Below are 7583 nucleotides of genomic sequence, written 5' to 3'. Positions count from 1 at the left end.
TGCCCCCATCAGCCTGGTCACCCCCAAATGCCCCCCTGCCAGCCTGGTCATCCCACACAGCCTGTTTAGTCATTTGGTTGTCCTTCACTAACCCCCCTGCAGGCCTGGTCACCCCATGCAGCCTGCTGTTCAGTCGTTTTGTCATCTCTCACTAACCGCAGCCCCCCACCCCCAGGCTTGTAGCCCCAAGCAGCCTGCTGTTTGGTTGTTACTGTTACTGTGACAGCATCTTAGATAATTTGCATATTCTTCTATTATTAGTATAAATGCCTGTTTCCTCATTAGTAAAATGATGTTAAAATCAAAATGATACCTACTAGGGTTCTAGCAAGGATTGAATGAATTACTGAATGTAATGCACTTAGGACAGCACCTGATACTTAGTAAGAGCAATAAACACTTTTGCTATTACAGCATGTCTTCGAATAATGTCATTTTGTTCAATGCCATTTCTTTATAATGTGGATATGAAAAAATTATTGATTCCTAGCTGGGGACACTGTATGTGCGGAATGTACATGTTGTCCCCATGTCTGTGTGGGTTCCCTCTGGGTACTCCGGTTTCCTCCCACATCCCAAAGATGTGCATGTTAGGTAAACTGGCATTTCTATATTGTCCCAGTCTGAGTGAGTGTGGGTGTGGATGTGAGTGGCCCTGTGATGAAAGGGCGTCCTGTCCAGGGTTTGGTCCTGCCTTGTACCCTGAGCTTCCCATCTAGGCTCTGGCTACCTGTGACTCTGAACTGGAATCAGCAGACTGAAAAAAAATTCTTACTTGTTTTTATCCATTTTTCTCAAATGTACATATAGCTCATATTTATTTCAATGCTTAACATTAGAAGTGTTTGGGGTCTTTAGTTAGAAGTTTGGTAATGTTTTTGTGACCAGAAATATGCCATGGGAACTTAACTCTTATTTTTATCAATTAGCCTAGGGCCGTGGTCGGCAAACTGCGGCTTGCGAGCCACATGCGGCTCTTTGGCCCCTTGAGTGTGGCTCTTCCACAAAATACCCGTGCAGGCGAGCGTACAGTGCGATTGAAACTTTGTGGCCCGTGCGCAGAAATCGGTATTTTTTTGAAGAGCCGGTATTTTGTGGAAGAGCCACACTCAAGGGGCCAAAGAGCCACATGTGGCTCGCGAGCCGCAGTTTGCCGAGTCGCAGTTTTCCGACCACTGGCCTAGGGTAAAGTTGGTTTCATTATATGTCATTTCACTTAAAGTCAGTTTCCAAGAACCCATCGACTTCATTAAATGAGGACTTACTGTATATTTCCCAACCTCTAAATCTTGACTTGCCCCAGAACTTGGTCCAGGACCAACATTTTTTTCTCTAGCCACATTCATCTTATGTCTCTATCTAAAATTTCCTTCTTCCATGGCACTTATTTCTCATTACTCTATTTTGTTTTCAACAGGGCACAATCTGAAATTATCTTATTTATTGTTTTGTTCATGTATTTATAATATGTCTCCCCTACTGGAATGTAAGGTTCATGAAGGCAGGTACTTAGTCTTGTTCATTGCTGAATCTTCAGGATAGTAACTGGCACAAATTTGATGCTCAATAACTATTTATGAATAAGAGAATGAACTTAATCCAAGTAAGTGGCAGATACAGAATTCAAATGCAGGTCTGACTGAGGCCAATGCCTATGTCTTACATAGCCATGCCATGAAACTGAAGAGGAGTGGATGAAAGAAACATTCAAGAGATAGAATGGAGATAACAGCAACTGATTTGATGGCAGTGGATGTGGAAGTGGAAAAGGTTATGAGTCAAATATGATTTTGAGATTTAAGCCTGAATGGGTGTCATCTGTTTAGCGATAATAGTTGAAATGCTATTAAATAACCTACAATTAAGGAAACTGAAAGAGGAAAGGGACAAGACAGAGAGGGAAGAAACAAGGGGAAGAACCATATAGGATCCCAACAGGAAACAGATGCACATTCAAAATAGGAAAATTCAAGGAGGGTTTAATAAAGGAATTGTTTAAAAACGTATGATGGACAGGATGTAGCAAAACAACAGGGGGTGGCACCATACACTGGAGTTGTTAAAACCCTGAAGCTGGAAGAAATGAGAGAAGTGATTACCAGAACCCAAAATGATTCATGTATAAGGGTAACTCTGAGAAGAATTTTGACCTTTGGCAGATGGACACAATCAGCTCTAGATGGCCCTAATAAGAAGGAGCTGTGGGCAATAAATAGCTTAACCTCACTCTCCTATCTCTTGCCATGAGCTTCCAATGGATAAACCTAACAAGAAACCAACTAATGGACAAGAGAGCCTATTGATGGAATCTGTAAAGGTCACCTTCCAGGTATCAGAGCAGGGTTAAAAAAAAAAAGTAGAGGAGTGGATCTGGAGGAGCAAGTGAAAGATGTCTAAAAGTCCACCCCTTATGCTCCTCAGTGTCCACTCTTGTCCTTTGTGTAGGTGAAAATTTTGTTTCACGAGCACAGGGTCACGCTAAATCCCACCAGCTACTGTTTGATCACAGGGTGATTTCAATTCGGTCATATTTCCACCTGAAACCAATAGTTACCATTAGTGTTTTTCACAAAAGGTAGTGGCGATAAAATAGGGTTAAAAACAGTAACATAAAACATAGCTGCTACAAGCTCTGTTTTTATAGTGTGTGTAGGTAATAATCAAAACTGCCTTCTTCCACCACCCATTGCAATATTCCCCTTATCCTCTGCCAGCATCTAGGCTAGATACGTTTCTTAAACTTGTGGGTTAAAAAAAAACTCTTTACATCTATAAGATATGAGCTCTTAGTGGTCTTATCTATATTATTGGGTTGCTTCCGTTTCCCTTTGACCAGTATAAATTGTACAAAGGAGAATAGTAACAACTTGGTGAATGACCTGGGTTCAAAAATATTCCTCCTTTCTCCCACTGTATATTAGCATCCCTGTTTCTCCCCCCCCCCCCCGGCCCGTTACTGGGATCAGTAACTCCAACCAAGGCCCTGTTCCTTCTTCAGCTTATTGGTTTAGCAGCAAGGTGTATCCTAAATGACCAGGTGATGTCTCAGCTCCCAATTCATTGGAAACATGAACATTTACCCTGGAGCAAGCACACCAAGTCCAAGCTTGGAGATATAGGAAGAGAACATTAATTATTAGATAGTATAGTAAGAAGGGCTACTCCCAAATCCAGTCCTTGCTTCTCATACCTATACATTCTGGCAATGGGCTGCTAGTTTTAAGCATAAACTGTCCTATAGAACAGCACTTCAACCTAACAAGGTGTCTCCCAAATGCTGCCATAACTGAGTCTTCAGCTGAGCCCTACACATTCTATCACAGCCCTACACAGCTATTTCTGGCTAATGAAGTACATGATAAGACAGTCAATTCCATGGTGTGAGTCCACTGTTTTACTTCCTTTGCTATAAAGTGTATTTCTGGTCAGAGGCAATGTGGCATGGATGTATTAGTCAGGGTTTGTTGGAGAAACAAAGCGAATAGGATGTATATGTATGTGTATATGTATATGTATATGTATATGTATATGTATATGCATGTGTATGTGTATGTTTATGTATACATGTGTGTATGTAGTATCCAAAAAATGTATACACACACGTTGAATAATTATAAAGGCAGTGTTTATTAAGATACATTTCATTTTCCAAATTGAGCTATCCGCTGTTAATGTGTATACATCTTTTTGGGACACCCTGTAAATCTATATCTATCTATCTAATATAGCGGTTGCCAATCGGTGGTCTGTGGACCACTGGTGGTCCGTGAGGTCCAAAAGAGGTTGGCGACCACTGATCTAATATGTAATATATATATATACACACACACACACACACACACACACACGCCTAAGCGACTGGAACAACCAGAACAACCGGTTGCTATGATACACACTGGCCATCAGGGGGCAGATGTTCAACGCAGGAGCTGCCCCCTGGTGGTCAGTGCACTCCCACAGCCAACCTCCCCAGGCTGGCCAACCTCCCGCAGTCACTCCCTGCAGCCCCTGGGCTGGGACAAGGAACCAGGGGTGGGTGGTGGTGGACACGGCCCCTTTCCCAGGGGGGCCGAGGACCAGTTCCCTCCTCAGGGCTGGTGGCTAACCCTCCATATCCTGTCCCTCCCCCCATATGGCAGGTCCCAATCGGCCCACTGCCCGCCCACCATGGTCGTGGTGCAGCAGCGAGGGAAGGAGGAGGTTGGGAGGTGGGGAACCTCCTAATGGCGGGGCACCGACAATGGCGGCATTAGCGTCTGGCGTCCATTCCTTCTGCACCCGGCCTGGTGACCATTGCCTCCTCTCCAGCCTGACCCTGATTGGCCTGGCTCCAATCGGCCCTGATCGACAGCCAGGCCTAAGGACCCCACCTGTGCACAAATTTTGTGCACTGGGCCATCCAAAATCTGAAGGACAGGCTGGCAGGCTGGAGACCCCAGGTAGAGTTGTAGTCCAAGTCCAAAGGCAGTCTTTTATGTTTGCGCAAGTCATTCTTTTTCTATTCAGGCCTTCCACTGATTACATGAGGCCTACACATGTTATGGAGGGCAATCTGCTTTACTCAAATTCCACCAATTGAAATGTTAATCTCATTCAAAAAACACTTTCACAGAAATATACACAATAATGTTTGACCAAATATCTGGGCATAGCCAAGTTGACACATACAATTAGTCATTGCAGTGTGCTGGTTCTGGTGCAAATAAATCATCCTCTAAATCTATGATGGTGACTAGGCAGAATAGCTGAGGACAGGAAAAACAAATCTATACCAGGATATGTGTCTATTCCTATGAAGACAAAGTACTGCCCTTTCAGAATGGGAAAAGTCTGATGTAATCAACCTGATGTAATCACCAGGTAGCCAGCAGGTCCTCCAAGGTAAAGGTGCCTTAACAGGATCTGGCCTATGCTGTTGGCAGGAATAGTAGCCAGAATCAACCTTAATAAGCCTTATGCTGCCGAGTCCATGCTGAATCCCTTCTATTGCACATGGGTCAATTGTGCAAGCAGTGGGGTGTCTAAGAAGAGATGTCCACAGGCTTGGTCACTTTTCTCACATGATCACGAAAGATCTCCTCTGGACTAGGTACCTTCAGGTGGGCATTTATGTAGGGCATAATTATCTTCACACTCTGCCCAATCCAAGAGGTTCATCTACATATCTTTTCCCTAGATCTTATGCCAGGAATTGTCCAATTATGTTTTTTTCCAAGTCCCTGACCAGCATACTAGTATACATATATCAGGCCATTTCTACTTCCACACCAAATTGACAACTAGATGTCCCAACTGAGGTTCAGTGACTGGGAGAAACTGCCTTCCCACTGTCTTTCAGAGCCACTCAGAGTGACCATATAACACAGAACAGAGTGATCAGGGTTAAAGTGTTCTATATAGTCACTGTATTGTTTAAACGAATGGCAAACATATTGATTTACTTTTATAATTTTATTAAATATGCATGTTAACACTTCTAGGTTAACCACTAAAAGAATAGATTTATAGCATATAACTTTCAAATAGAAAAGGAAAGAGCAATTGAGATAAACAGACATATTTTACAATATAAATCCAAATGAAAGCAAGAAGTGAAATAGATAAAGAGAAAAAAGAGAAGTAGGCCAATGAGAAAACTCAAAATATGATGTTAGAATGTAGAAACATCCAAATATATCATTAACCACAATAAATATAATAGACTAACATCTTCAATTCGAGTCAAAGGCTGGACAGAAAAAAGAAATCTTGCAATTCCAGTTGTAAGAGAGTAGCTTTTAGCAGACAAACTCTTCCACTGGAAATAATTATAAAAATTTATATATGCACTTAGAGATATTGACAAGCAACCAACACAGGCAGGACTTTATATACTACTTTCCTTGAAAGATGACATGCACATGAGGTAAAGTTCATATTTTACAGGTATTTCTCAGAGGACATTTTTCCAATTTGTGGAATGGGGGGAGGGGGGATAAACACCAAGCAGAAAGTGTCAGAATTTCTGGGACAAAGAGACAGAAGTACAGTTCAGGGCTACCAAAGTAGCTAAAAATTCAGGGGGCAAAATTATAGAAAGAAGAGAATCACAGAGAAATTAATTCCAAAATCTGCATATGAATTCCTCTCAAATCATTAGGAGATTCCTAAACTACACGTGTGCAGGGTGAAACTCTGTGGTATATTGAAATAAGTGGCATGTTGGAGTCAAAACTCACACTATTTTATTAAAGGTGATTGTGCACATCTCTTCCCTAATTCATATACTATATTACTTGACATTGTCTATGGTGGGAGTATTTACAACATATAGCTCAGCAAATACTACAAATCAGGGTTTATCCACCCCCTGGAGAACATGAAAGCATACAGTAATATAAAGCCCTCTGGTAAATGTAAATAAATAGACAAATAGAGCTTCCTATAATACTGTAGCCATAGTCCATAAGTCACCTTTAATTTAGGTATAGAATTTAAAAAATAAAGCTATAAAACTATGTCAAATGATGCAAAAATTAATATATTTTGTAACATCAACCATAATATCATAAACCTAGAAATAACAGAAGGAAAACTGGAAAGTTCACAAATATGTAGAAATTAAACAAGAAAAATGATCATAGATGGAAGCATAAAACTGCAGGAGAGAACAAAGAATACTGTTTAAACCAATGATAATAATATCCTGTAGTATTTTTAGCATGGTAAAATATATGACATAAAAACTAATTCACATAGGGTTTTAAACATATATAGAAGTAAAATATTTAACAACAACCACACAAAAGTTGAGAGGTCAGTAAATAGTAACACTATTATATAGTGACTAGGGGCCCAGTGCATGAAATTCGTGCACTGGGTGTGTGTGGGGAGGGGAGTGTCCCTCAGCCCAGCCTGCCCCCTCTCACATACTGGGAGCCCTCAGGCGTTGACCCCCATCACCCTCCAATCACAGGATCGGCCCCTTGCCCAGGCCTGATGCCTCGGCCAGAGGCGTAGACCCCCATCACCCTCCGATCGCCTGATCGGCCCCTTGCCAAGGCCTGACGCCTCCGCCAGAGGTGTCAGGCTTGGACAGGGGACCCCCATCTCCCCCTGATCACTGGCTCTGGCCCCCGCCCAGGCCTGAGGCCTCTGGCCCAGGAATCATGCCTGGGCAGGGGACCCACATCTCCCTCTGATCGCTTGCTCCACCCCCCGCCCAAGCCTGACGCCTCTGACCCAGGCTTCAGGCCTGGGCAAGGGGACCATCATATCCCCCCAATCCCCGGCTCCGCCCCCCACCCAGGCCTGATGCCTCAGCAAGAGGAGTTGACCCTCATCACCCTCCGATCACCAATCACCGGATCGGCCCCTTGACCAGGCCTGAGGCCTCCGGCAGAGGTGTCAGGCCTGGGCAAGGGACCCCCAGCTCCCCGGGACTGCCAGCTTCGACCGTGCCCAGCTCCCATCACTGGCTCCACCCCTACTTCCTGCTATCACTGGCCAGGGCAGCAAAGGCGCCTGATTCTCCAATCATGGCTGGGGGGCAGGGCAAAGGCGGCCCCAGGGCCGCCTTTGCCCTGCCCCCCAGCTCTTAGCTC

The sequence above is a fragment of the Myotis daubentonii genome, chromosome X, assembly GCF_963259705.1.
Source record: "Myotis daubentonii chromosome X, mMyoDau2.1, whole genome shotgun sequence".
Classification (NCBI taxonomy): domain Eukaryota; kingdom Metazoa; phylum Chordata; class Mammalia; order Chiroptera; family Vespertilionidae; genus Myotis; species Myotis daubentonii.
This window is presented reverse-complemented; position numbering follows the sequence as displayed.